Below are 12,732 nucleotides of genomic sequence, written 5' to 3'. Positions count from 1 at the left end.
TATTATATTTTACTTGGGTTTGGGTCCTGTTTACTACCCCTTCTCCCGGTGACAGCGACATAACGTCATTTCGCTTACGTGAGGATTACGTCATCAAGAGACAAACTCATGACGTCATTCCGATGACTCGAAAGGAAATGCCAGTTTCTGAGCCTGGTTCACATTGTCTTTGGCGTGGATTAGGTTGCGATTAAGGTTTTTCTCGCGAGAAAAGGCGAAAATAAGGATATTGTGGGTTTTGCGGGATAACCTCGCCTTTAAGCTGACTGGTACAAGTTTGAATTGCTCACTGGAACAACATTCCTGAAACTTTAAGCAGCTATTTGCTCGAAATTTCAACTATGCTGCGCTGAGTGTATTTCGTAATTACGTGGAAATTAGGTCCGCAGGTCATAATTGTGAAGTATATTGCGCATAACTTTAAAATTGAGTGGATTTGTGGTTCGTGGCACTTCTTAGAGATTTGTCCCGCAAAAGGTGAAATTATCGCAGACTTCCAATTAACGTTGGACGGTGGATGTTTCAAACGGTGTCTTTTAAATTTGGGTGAAGCTCAATATTAATTAGGTTTTACTGTTAAGCGAATTGTATACGTTCCAAAAATCCCCAGTTTCATTCACTTTTAAAATAAAAAAAACGTACTTAACAAATGTATACCCTTATCAAAATAAGTGTTTTCTAAAAAGTGAATTAGAAATTAGGCAAAATAACAGTCTTATATGTGCTTTTATCCCCTGAATAAGTTACACAGTGCGGTAATATACCCATTCTAAGGTTTCAACATCAGGTAGGCTTGCTCTGTAGTTTACATTCCAAAGGTTATTCCGAAGCTTTTGGGGTTTGCGGTAAGCGGGGTAAATCGTTGTGTCTGTGGCCCCAATCGTTGTGTCTGTGGCTTGCAAAGTCGATGATAAACCTAGGTGACATTTGAAAAAAATGCGGCTCAATGCAGCAAGGACTTGACTTAGCTCGATAAATCTCATCATTTTCGAGTTTCACGTTGACCTTGCTTGAGTTCATGCTATACCTTCTTTTCCAAGACACCTTATACAGCAGAGTCTTATACAGATTTTGTCCATGTATGGGTTTTACAATTAGCACCTTGATGAACATAGTAGTAATATTAATTATCAATGAAAAGCTCAACATAATTTTAAATCAAGTAACACACAACAATTGGCATGAAGTCTCTTGGAAAATTACAGTTTTTCCACCAAAGAATTTCCGACTTTTAGAAAATCCACATCCAAACTTTTTCTTGCAGCGTAAAATCCTTTTATTTCTTGCTATACGTTTTCTAGAAACCAATAACTTTTTTTCTTACAACGTCAATATTGTTGAAATTGTCGTATGGTAAACGAAAAATGTCACGTCTTGTTCGTTTATGTTACGCTCCATTCAGAAGTTTTTAAAGCTTAAATGTCACAAGCAAATATTTGCATCCATTCGCTGACATAACTCTGATTAAAGTGACGCTTGTGAAACTTCATTATTTTGAAACTTGAAGTAGTTGTAAAAAATAGTCATGTTTAGCCATTTTTTAAAACCCGCTGTAGAATGTACACTTTCGTTGGCTTAATGACAGATGACAAGGTAACAGCTTCAAAAGTTAAGCTAAATATCAAAACTAAACAGCAGGCTTGTAATGATTTAAGGTAATCCTTCACTTAATTGCACTTAGAACACTCTTTTCTAATGACACTTGTACTGGGAAAATACTTGACTCGGACTCAAATTTTACAAATTACTTGATTGGGACTTCATTCAACACTGGTAAAGAGAAAAAAGTACAATTTTACACATAAATATGCTTGATTACTTGTCGCGATAACTTTTATTATAAATAAAAATTTTTTGCGAAAGGTAGCTTTGACAAATTATCTCTAAAGTTCGTCTAAATAACACAACTTAACATATTAAAGATAGGCCAAATTTTGTTCATATTTATACAGGTATAAACAACCACCGTTTAAAAATTGGTCGCGATAAAAGCTTAGGTTTAAAATAGACGTACTTTCAAAGCCCTTACCTCTCGGCAGATGCGCACAAAACATTTTGTCGCTATAGTATTTTACTCGTGCGGTGGCGGAAAAGGTTAGGGACAACGTGGTTTTTACGATTGTTGTGAAAACTGGGCTTTAATCGCGCATTAAATAATCAGCACTGCTACAAGAAGATCCCATGAAACCTCGACCTAAAGAATAAAGAAATATACTTTGTTGTTTGTCGAGCATTGTCTGGGCGACGTAAATCGTAAGTACAACTTATTTTGAAATTAATATCAAAGCCCATACAGAAGCAGCTAGCATTTTGTGAAAGTTTCGAATAAACCTTTAGTTAATTAATGGCTGGAGGTTGTAGTAAGATGTAGAACGAATATCAAAGCCCATAGAGAAGTAAGTAGCATTTTAAAAGTTTTAAATATATGTGAAAACAATGGCCGGAGGTGATAGTCAAACGTATGGAATGAATGTGAAATCCATGCCGAAGTAGCATTTCGTGATCGCTTCAAATAAACCCTTGTTAGTTTCCGATATATATGTTTTTAGGAAGCATTTAAAATGTTTAAAACGTTACCTACTTCTGTATGGGCTTTGTTATCCATTGTACGTTTATCAACAACCCCACCATTATGCCCCAAGAACTATTTTGTGTGTTTTTCGCCTCACGTTTCCCTGAAGCTGTATGTAATGAAGTGGCGTCATTTAATTGGCCAATTAATCGAGCGATCGTGAAACCAACACAATGCTTCGTGTTAGAACGAAATGCAACGCTGTACTTATTGAGATTGTTATGTTTTTGTTGTTGGGCTGTGTGGGCCGGGTAGTTTCTACGGTTTGGCTTTGATAACGGCTGAGATGTTTTGAAAACGAAACTTGCGTACAAAACACTATATATAACTGACAATTCTCTGCTATATATTACAGAAATGGGCTATATTTTGAAAGACCGTGAGAGATATTTGAAGACGTTTTAGGTCCCTAAAACACCATCAAAAACACTGCGTGTCGAATAGAATCTTCGTATTTTCATAACCCCAAGTTTGCTTGCATCTTCTACTTGTGTTCTATCCAGCATTTTAAAAGCCCTCAGACTTTGATGCCTTATCAATGTCATTCAAAATATAAACACAAAAAATCACACAAAATATTGTCCATCGAAAATATAGAATAGTTTAAGATGACATTTAATAAAATAAAAAATAAAAATGGTTAATCCAGCCCTGGTTGTAAGGTCGAGTGGGTAATAAATTGTCATGCCAATATTTAGCGACAACTTTTATAACTCTGTTATGATGCAGGTTTTTCGCGTTACAGTCAACTCAGGTTTTGTGAAATGACTCACTGTATATTGACGCCTACAAGAAAAAACGTTTTTTGACGTGCATATGACGCATTTGATATTGCCGGGTTATTTTTAGTGCAATGTATGTTTGCATAAAAACAAACTTAGACGTAACAAATGGTAGGTTTACAAACTCCATGAAAAAACTGACAGTCTAAATACTTTGTAAAGAACCAAAACTGAAAAAAAGTTTGTAAACTGGGCTAAGTTGTACAATAAAAGTATTCTAGAATCTAAATGTTATTTTTCCACGGAAAACTACGGTATTTTTATTTCCTTTGTTTTCATTCCTGTCATATTTTCGAAAGGGTGCGATGTTACTATAGGCATTGTCCAAAATGTCCGCACGCGCCCTTAATAAATCAATTTCTTGAAACTGTCAGCTTACTTTCCCGGTAACTCGATACAAACCTGTACACAAGAGTCAGCAACCTTTGGAAGATAGCTGACCGCTTCTTATTGTAAGACATGGTGAAACATTATACGCTGTTGACGAAATGTGCCACAGTTCATACCAGGGCTATATTTAACTATAGGGAACACTATGCGCGGATCTGTAAAAGCTTAAATATGAATAACAAGACCAAATATATTGCTGTCAGGCATAATTTCAAGTTTGTAGAGCTCTTCTGGCAAAAGACCAAATATGTCGCGTAAATCGACATTGTCTCTTTTAAAAGAGAATAATTTTAAATACCAGGGCATTTACTCACATAATACGACCTGTTTTGCAGAGCCATATGCTAATATATTGAAAAAGGATGTGTTTTGTAAAGGTTGCTTTTTGTTTTCAATAGAAAATACCAGTTTATAAGAGAAACCAATCTACACCGTCAACGTTTTTTTAATTTATCGGTTTTAGGACGCACACGAACCAATATAGGCCGAAAAACAGAGGTGCTTTTGCTATGATGGCTGTAAAACTCAAAACGGACAAGATCATATTTAAAAAACATTATTGTAATTTTTCAAATGCCCAGATAAAGTGTGCTACTGTGTTTACATTGTGCGATACGATTTATGGTTTGTCGGCGTTTTACGATTTCTGTAAACATTTCCACAGACATCCCTACATTGCTAAGCTATTGTAAGTCATTTTAACTTGCTTGTCGTTCTTTTCTCTTGTGTTTGATGAAGCAATTTGTGGCGGCGATAAAAGTTGGTTAATCATGAACTTACTTCTCGTATTACTGGAATTACGAGGCTATTTTTGGCGCACGAGCTTTGAATAACCCTCAAACGAGCTTTTGTTTACTGTTTGGTTTGTCGCAATCACACAAAATAAATTAAACGACGTTTACAGACAAATATTTAACCCCAGAAAACATGAAACCCTGCCCCTTTTAAACATATCGCTTTTGGCGCTAATAAAACTTGTCGTTTCGTTCGAAAGAGCGAATATTTTAGACCTGAATTAAGCACGCTTTATCTACATTTGTTTTTCATTTTTGTTTTTATGTTAGTGTATTCGTTTTAAACTTATTAGTATATATAATAAGTTGTTACGTACGAAGATAAATTTCACTCAGGATGTTCGATACTTGACATTTTAATTCGATCCTCGATCCGACACTAAATGGCATCATTACTGGCTGCTTTAGAGTTCAGGAGGGTATAACTCCAGAAACTAACGTACTGTTTTTTTTTTATATAAATTTACGTTGGGGTAGCAATTTATAGCTGAAATTTCAACATTAATTTCGTGACTGATTAGATTCGATACCAAATTAAGGTAGGTATCGGACAAGTGCCGGTAACATCACTTGTCATCGGGTATCGGTTCCAAAACGGCATTATTGAACAAAACCCCCTAAACATCACGATAAGCTTTAATGACCAAGTAATGCGACTGTTTACGCGCTTCGCGTGGCACGTGACTTTTGTCACGGCGATCAAGAGTGGTGTGAGCACGCGGAAACGGTGTTACCATGATATGTGAAGCATTCAAACATTGTGTATTTTCCTATATCTTCTGTGACGAAATACATTGTGTATGAAAGTCGTGACGTCATTCCACTTCGTTACGTCACAATTTTGATGGTTGACATCACAATTTTGAGTTGACGTAACCTAGCATATTGCGTTTTGCATCTACATAATCCAGGAAAGATGATAATGTTTATTAATCTGCAAAGTTCATATTTCAATACAATTCACCCGGTATGTTTTCTAAGAAATACTTTGGAAGTTGAACTTGGGTTTAGTTCGGCCATGGGCGAACTGTTGTTGAACGCTAACACATGTGCTTAGTATAGATATATATATATATATATATATAAGGTAACATCGTAGAATGCGTTTAACCATGTTTTGACTAAAACCTTGCGCAAAGAGAATTTCGTTGCAACAAATAACTAAGTTTAACCAAAGGTTGAGTATGTATTTGGTTTGATCAGACGAAGTTAAGCAAACAAATAAGATACTGGTATTGTTTTTAATAGTAATTATTTAAACCAGGTGTTCTTAAACTGGGATCCATAGGCTTCTTGGGGTTAGGTGGACTAGTTTAAGGGATCCATGAACTCCTAATCAAAATATTGTTGTAAAAATTATATTAAAACTTTTAAAATAAATCATAATAATTAAAAAAACGCTCTGACGCTTTCTCCATAAATGTATTTAGACTTTATTGTAAAGCTAACGTTTTTAGATTAAAAACAACAGGTTCCTTTAGTTTACTTTTTTTTCACGTTAGCTCTAAAAATGTCACGCCAAACCTGATCAACGCGAATCAATTTTTTTCGGGTTCCACGAAAAAAAGTTTTTTTTAGTGTAAGTTTGTATTTACATTTTTTTAAACAAAATGGCGTTAGAATTTTATTGCGTCATAAAACGAACTATGACGGTTTCGATTATGAAGTAACAGCGCACCTCAAACAAGGTCGCGATTGATAACTTTTCGTCCAATTACTTTGCCTTTCTTTGTCGAACCTTTTCCCGGAAAAGTCGCTTGTTTTGCGGAACGCGTGCGACATTGCTTAATGAGAAAGTCGTGATGAAACACGTGTCAATTTTGACGTCCTAGTTTGTAAAGTGTAGAATAATAAACAGGAGTTAACCCAGAGGTCCTGCTTGTACTAGGGCCGCTATCTCCAGGCTCCAGCCCGCTATGTCAATAAACGCACCAGCTTGTCGCAAAAAGATCAGGTTTCGACGTTCGTCAGTAGAACTGCAGTAAATCACGTTCCTTTCGGGGTTTGTCGGTGATGGAAAACTAATTGCGTTGCTGGACGTAAGAATGAATATCAAAGCCCATACAGAAATAGAAAACATTTTGTGAAACGTTTCGGAACAATCCCCAAATAATGGCTAGAGATTGTAGTTTGACGTAGAATGAATATCAAAGCTATACAGAAGTATGACGCATTTTGTGATAGTTAAATAAAAACCTATTCGAAACCTTTACAAATTGCTACATATAGTTCTGTATTGCTTTTAAATGATGTTTAAATTAAATAAAGGTTTATTGGAAGCGTTTACAAAAGGCTATTTAATTATGTATGTAATTTGATATTTATTCTACGTCTAACTTCAACCTCCGGCCATTATTAAGTATAAACGGTTCCAAGTTAAGAAAATTACGGCTAAAAAAATTAAAATTTAAACATTCAATTGCTATTTTCTTGAAGAAATCCAACTTGGTATTCTCAGTTCGTGTAAAACCAAAATGCGACAAAACAAAGTCCAAAAAAAGGCTTAAATCGCATTAAGAAATGCCGAGATGAGGTAAGAGCCGGTATTTCGCCACAGTTTGTTTCCACAGCAACGACTAATTGACTGATAGGAGTTCATCAAATCGCCACAGCACCTGAACCGAGCGGAGACGTGACATTTGGCTCTGGCCACTTATTTACCTATTTACGCGCCAGCATCAGATTACGCGACCACTGCAGGGCGTTTCGCCGCCACACAGCCACTGCGTACAACTCGCTGGCATCGCGATGCGCTTTGTGACGAACAAAAGCTGCATTGGTGACAAACAATCGTGATACGGCCATGTTGTCATCAAAACGCGGTTCTTAATCCACTGGTTCTTAATCAATTTAGTGTCGTTACATCTTGAAAAGAACTTGAATTAGCTCATTTACAACATTTATAAATTGTAAATTAATGTTCCGCAGTCAATTAACTGATAAACTACAGTAAAATGACTTACTAATTTGCATTCTTATGAACATTAACAAATTGTACATGTAGAAGGCTGATGCGAAATAATTGTTCTTTAAAATGACTCTCCTATTTGTCAAAATAACCTTTTCTGGGTGAAAACGCAGAGGTTTAGAATCACTGGTTCTTCTAATGTTAGCAAAATGTTTTTTAGTATATTTTAGCGCAAATTAAATTCACTTTTTTACCTGAATCCAAAAAAATTCGACATCTACCCCTGTTTTACAAAACTAATGTACCACTCTCTATCTAATTCAAAAACCGGTAATTACGTGGAAATCAAAAGCTTTTAACGTTACCACAAGCGGTCGAAAATCTTCGGAACAGCGTTTCCATAAACAATTTTTTTTAGGTAAGACGTACGGCTAAAAAAATGTTAGTTTATCACCAGAACATTCCGCCATCTCCTTGAATGTATATAAACTAAGAGTTTGATAATATATTTGTGCACTAAATCGAATGATAACCTATGGTTTTTATAATATTGCTTGTTTTAGACGCTCGTTATGACGTAACTTTGTAAGGTCTTGTCTAAAAATTCCATAATATTTTAGTTTCATCACTATAGTTACCATTCTAAATTGTGCTCGTTAAACATCGGTTTAATTTATTCTAAAAAAATGTTAAAACATTTTTCGATTTTAAACGTTTTGGCAATACATCTTGTAAAACAAAGTAATATTAATTTAAAGCTAATATAATAAGGAACAACTTATCTGCACGCTTATAAACGCGCCTATATGATAAGCAGTACTTGTTGTGGGATTCGGTTGATGTGCTCGTCTGATATTTGGCCACAAACCAACTCCAATGCGCTGCTTATCCGGGATTTGCTAAACAAATGGCGCCGTTTAACTTACAATTCCGCATCTCTTGCGTAACCCGGGGTCACGTGGGTTTGTGGCCTATTACATAATTGGGACATTTCACAACGGTTCGAGCACATTTTAATGATTTCTAATTATGCAGTATCATCATTGCTAGATAAGGCGGCTGCAATTTCTCTTGAAATATGTCAGCTCTTAGCTTGCATCTTAATGCATCTTCAATCTGATACCAGCAAACAGACATTTCTTCCTTGCCTTATTAAACATACGTTTAAACAAAATCCTACTGAACATGTTGAAAATAAATAGAGATATTCAAAACGTTCAAAATGTTCCCTACTTCTATATGGATTTAATATTTCCACTACGTCTGTTGAATAGGGTTTAGAAAACGTAGTTTTATTGAAGTTTTTTCTTATCAAAGCGGAAAATAAACTTAACCCAAAAAAGAAACTAATTAATATTATGTTTTTTCTTTAGTAAATAATTAAAAACCGAAACCTAAACGTTAGAAAGAAAATTCGGCCAATTGTAAAATAAATCGGCATGTTTAAGGATATAGCGTTCTATAAATTATGAAAGTAAAAAAATACTTTTAAATAGAAGCATTTAAATAAATTAAATTTCAAAAATCTTTAAATTTAACATGTTTTCTTATAAATTATGTGAACACAACAAAAACAAATTAAAAATGTAGTCAGTTATATTTTAAGCAGCAACAAATCTATTTTGCTGTTAACCAGTAATTAAGTGCACTTGAAAATTAGTTCCGATGAACGAAAATTTGCTTAAACTTGACATTAAACGTAAAGACTCGAAAGCCGCCGAAACCGGTTTGAACCTGTTTGTGGCCGAGGACCACTTAGTCATGATCTTAATGGAGATAAGTTCTGACTCAGAAACAATCGCCATTTATTCAGCGGTTTAACTTTTAAAGCCACTAATTCGCCTACCAAAGTTCGCAATTCATTGCTTGACGTAAAACGCGTGTGCGCACTTTGTGGTTATTCCCCGGACGCAAGAAGCTTAAAAATAACTTTAAATTTGAACCTTACAAGTCGTGAAAGTGTAAATTGGTCGTTTTATGCCTCCCACAGTCAGCTTTTGTAGGGGTTACAAGTGGTGCAAGCAATTGCTCTCTCAAGTGGCTAGAGATGTTGTAGATGGGACACTCTGATCTTACAAGAGCAATCAAGTACTATTTATAGAAGTCGCGTGACTGAGAGAAGGCTCTAGCTTGTACAGAAACCGGCGAGAATTTTCTGAATCTGATTAAATCTGCCTCCCAAAGTCCCCGCTCTTTCTTAAGACCTCACAATGTCTCTAAACTACTCCCTCTTTCTCCAAACTGCTCCCACAGTTTACATTTTCTCACACTTTCTCTATTTACCTCCCACTCTCAATTTTTCTCACACTTTCTTTAAATTTCTCCCACCTACACTGAACAACATGCTTTTCATCAAAGGCGTTTTTTTCGAAGCGCACAAATCGCCCGAAGCCGTATAAATTGCTGGACGGAAGCAAGTAGCTCGGCATAACTCAGTTCCTCGGAAAATGTTCCGAGACAACAACTTGGGGAGAAAATTAAGAGGAACCGCCGAAGTTAATAATGTTATCGCTGTTTTTGTTCAGAAAACGCCTTCAAAAAGCTTAAATAAGGAAAGAAAGAAATACTACGGTATCTTGAATCAAACTAAAATAACTTGTTTCTAAAGCATTTAGTGCCTTAAGTTTTTGACGTAAATTTATTCAAAAACCAATTAAAATTATTAAAGTTTTATTTACAGTTTAAAACCCTTTCCTTTCGAGAAAGTCTATTTTTAGTCTTTAATTGGCGTTCAGACATAAGTTTACGTACACGTCACCGTCGCCACCCACTCTAAGATTCAAACTTCGCTTTGAACCCTCTTAAACTCTCTTAAAACTAATCTTGAGGGTCCTTGAAGCATTTTTAGGCTTCTCTTGTTTTTGAAGCAGTCAGCAACTTGCTCAGCAAAGCGTAACGAGAGGAAGCGCGCGCAAAATAGAGGAAGCTGTCAATCAAACATTGACTGGGCCACTGTATTTATAAGCAGGCTGTTGCTGACATTACTAGCTGTAAGATAGAATGTAAACAAGTCAGGCAGTTTTGCAGCTCGGTTAGAAATGTCAAAGTGAATTTGGGATTTCCTGCAATCAAATTTCGCTTCATAAAGGCTCTGGTTATTTTGCCTAAAGCTTTTAAAGTGTTGATTTTGACAGCTGTGTACGTGTCAAGTGTAGTGTGACAATGTGTAATGTAGTTTGTAGTTAAGTTTGAAAACAGCCTTTTAAGGTCGAGCTCTCTTATTTTAACCCCGAATTACTTCAGTGACGTGTGGTTTCAGTAATTTATGCTGTTATTATATTCAGTTCGGGTGTATGTTTACTTCATGATTCAATCTAAACTATAATGCCTAAAATAGGTGATTTTTTAGGAACTTTGTGCAACCAGTACAGTGAATACACTTTCGCCAATTCTAGCGTGTAAATTGTCTTATATGTGCCTTTTTACGTATTGGTTTTAATTATATAAAGCCAGTTTAATTTTCAATAAATTCAGGCCTAAGGCCAGTGTACATTTCGTAGCACGTCGAGATCTCGGGTGTACAGCGCCCAACCTTGAGGTTTGCAAAAACAACATGAATACACACCTATGTTTTGAAATGCTACCACAATTCAACATTTTTCGAACTTTATGCTAATTCAGGTCTGCACACAAATTGCTTTAAACAATCTTAAGGTGTACACTAGTAATGTCCGATACTACGCGGTTTTCCGATACTATTAACCGATATTTGAACAAAAATTATCGCGGTCTGATAACAAATGACGTCATTACTATGCCTAAGCAAAATAGATGAAACTGAAACTTTCAAAGGTATTTTTTGCAGGTTTTTGGGCCAAAATTTGCTTTCGTTAGAAGGTTTAGTTGCATTCAGTTGTTAACCTACTATTTTTTTGATAGTTTACTTTATAAGATGAAACACTGTGTTGCTGAAATTCCAATGTTAATTAGTCTTTGATCGGCACCGATACTGCCAGTTGGCATCGGGTGTCGGCTCCGATCCGATATTATCGTGCATCCATATATCATTCACTTGCCACAAAATGCACACTGCCATAATGGCACATTCCAACTTTTCCCATGTCCATATCACTAAACGCTATTTCATTTGGTTTGGCGTTTAAATGTCAAATTGACAGCAATACGAGTGTAGGCAGTGCGAAATGACGTGCGTTGAAATATGAAACACCGTTTCTGGTGACTGATCCAATTGCGCAGTGGGTTGTGGGTTTGCAAAGTATGTTACTGTCTGACACGCAATTAGATATAGGAAGAGGCTTATATACGTGCTAAAAATTCGTGCTATTAGGCCACGAAGCCGAAACCTACAAGGTTTACTAATTACAGCAACTATAGTTCTCAGACATTAGGCTTGAGTCAATCGACATAATCTTAATAAAGACGTTTCGATTAACTGATGATGATACAAGTGCGTAGCGAAACGTCTTTGTGCATCTTTCATTTCTTTATTTGGCTTTACATTCAGTTTTAAGCCACATAACAGATCAGTGCGTAGTGTAAAGATAGCTAAAAAAGTTTACAAAACTAGTTGTAATTCTGTTTAATTATACAAGAAATACTGAAATTTTTACTACAGCTTATAATTTCACTTAACAAAATTAAAAAACGTTAAAACGAAAGTGGTAATTCAGTTCACTTATCGAGAAAATACCAAAGCTTTTACAGAATTAGGTATTATCGTGTACACGTGATAAAAAAATACGTATTTGTTTTTAAATTGATTAAATTGGTGTTTAAATTAATTTAAATTAGTGTTTAAATTTGAAAATATTTGTAAAATGTTTTCAGCGTGTTTGCCGAACTACTAAGCTATTTTGCACTTCCTGTATATTGTTTGATGCAAACGTACACACTAGCTGGTTCTGATTAAACTTACCACCCAGAGTGGTTGACGCATTCCGAGTTTCCGCGGCCTCATGATTTGTCTTGTCAACATTTTTAATCGCTACACAGCGAAGTCGTGGATTAACGTGGCATTCTGAACCTGCGTTCTTAGCAATTAATATCGGCTTAGCTTGAGTTTGACCTTAAACTTGAATTTCGTGACTTGCTTTGGGTCTAAAGTCTAAATGGTTTGAAAGTTGATTAAACGACATTTGATTTGTTGTAGTAAGAATGTCGTGGCTGAATTCCGTGTTTTTTTGTTTCCTTCTATAAAACAGGTGGCCTTTTGTGCGTTATGGTGTGCTTATGTAGTTCATTTAAAGCAGCAAAGTTTTAAGCAACTGAAATGCCCAAAATAATCAGTTATGTCATTGATAAACGTTTAGCTTGGTAATTATTTCC

The 12,732-nt window shown here is 35.6% G+C and overlaps 1 protein-coding gene across 1 annotated transcript in view; it reads left to right on the top strand.

The window, feature by feature from the left end:
* Positions 1-12,732, top strand: part of LOC146170431 (uncharacterized) — a 28,553-nt gene that overhangs the window by 6,649 nt on the left and 9,172 nt on the right. The gene's annotated exons all lie outside the window — the stretch shown is intronic.

This window comes from Ascidiella aspersa, chromosome 1 (genome assembly GCF_963924565.1).
Source record: "Ascidiella aspersa chromosome 1, kaAscAspe10.2, whole genome shotgun sequence".
NCBI classification, from domain to species: Eukaryota; Metazoa; Chordata; class Ascidiacea; order Phlebobranchia; family Ascidiidae; genus Ascidiella; species Ascidiella aspersa.
This window is presented reverse-complemented; position numbering and strand designations above follow the sequence as displayed.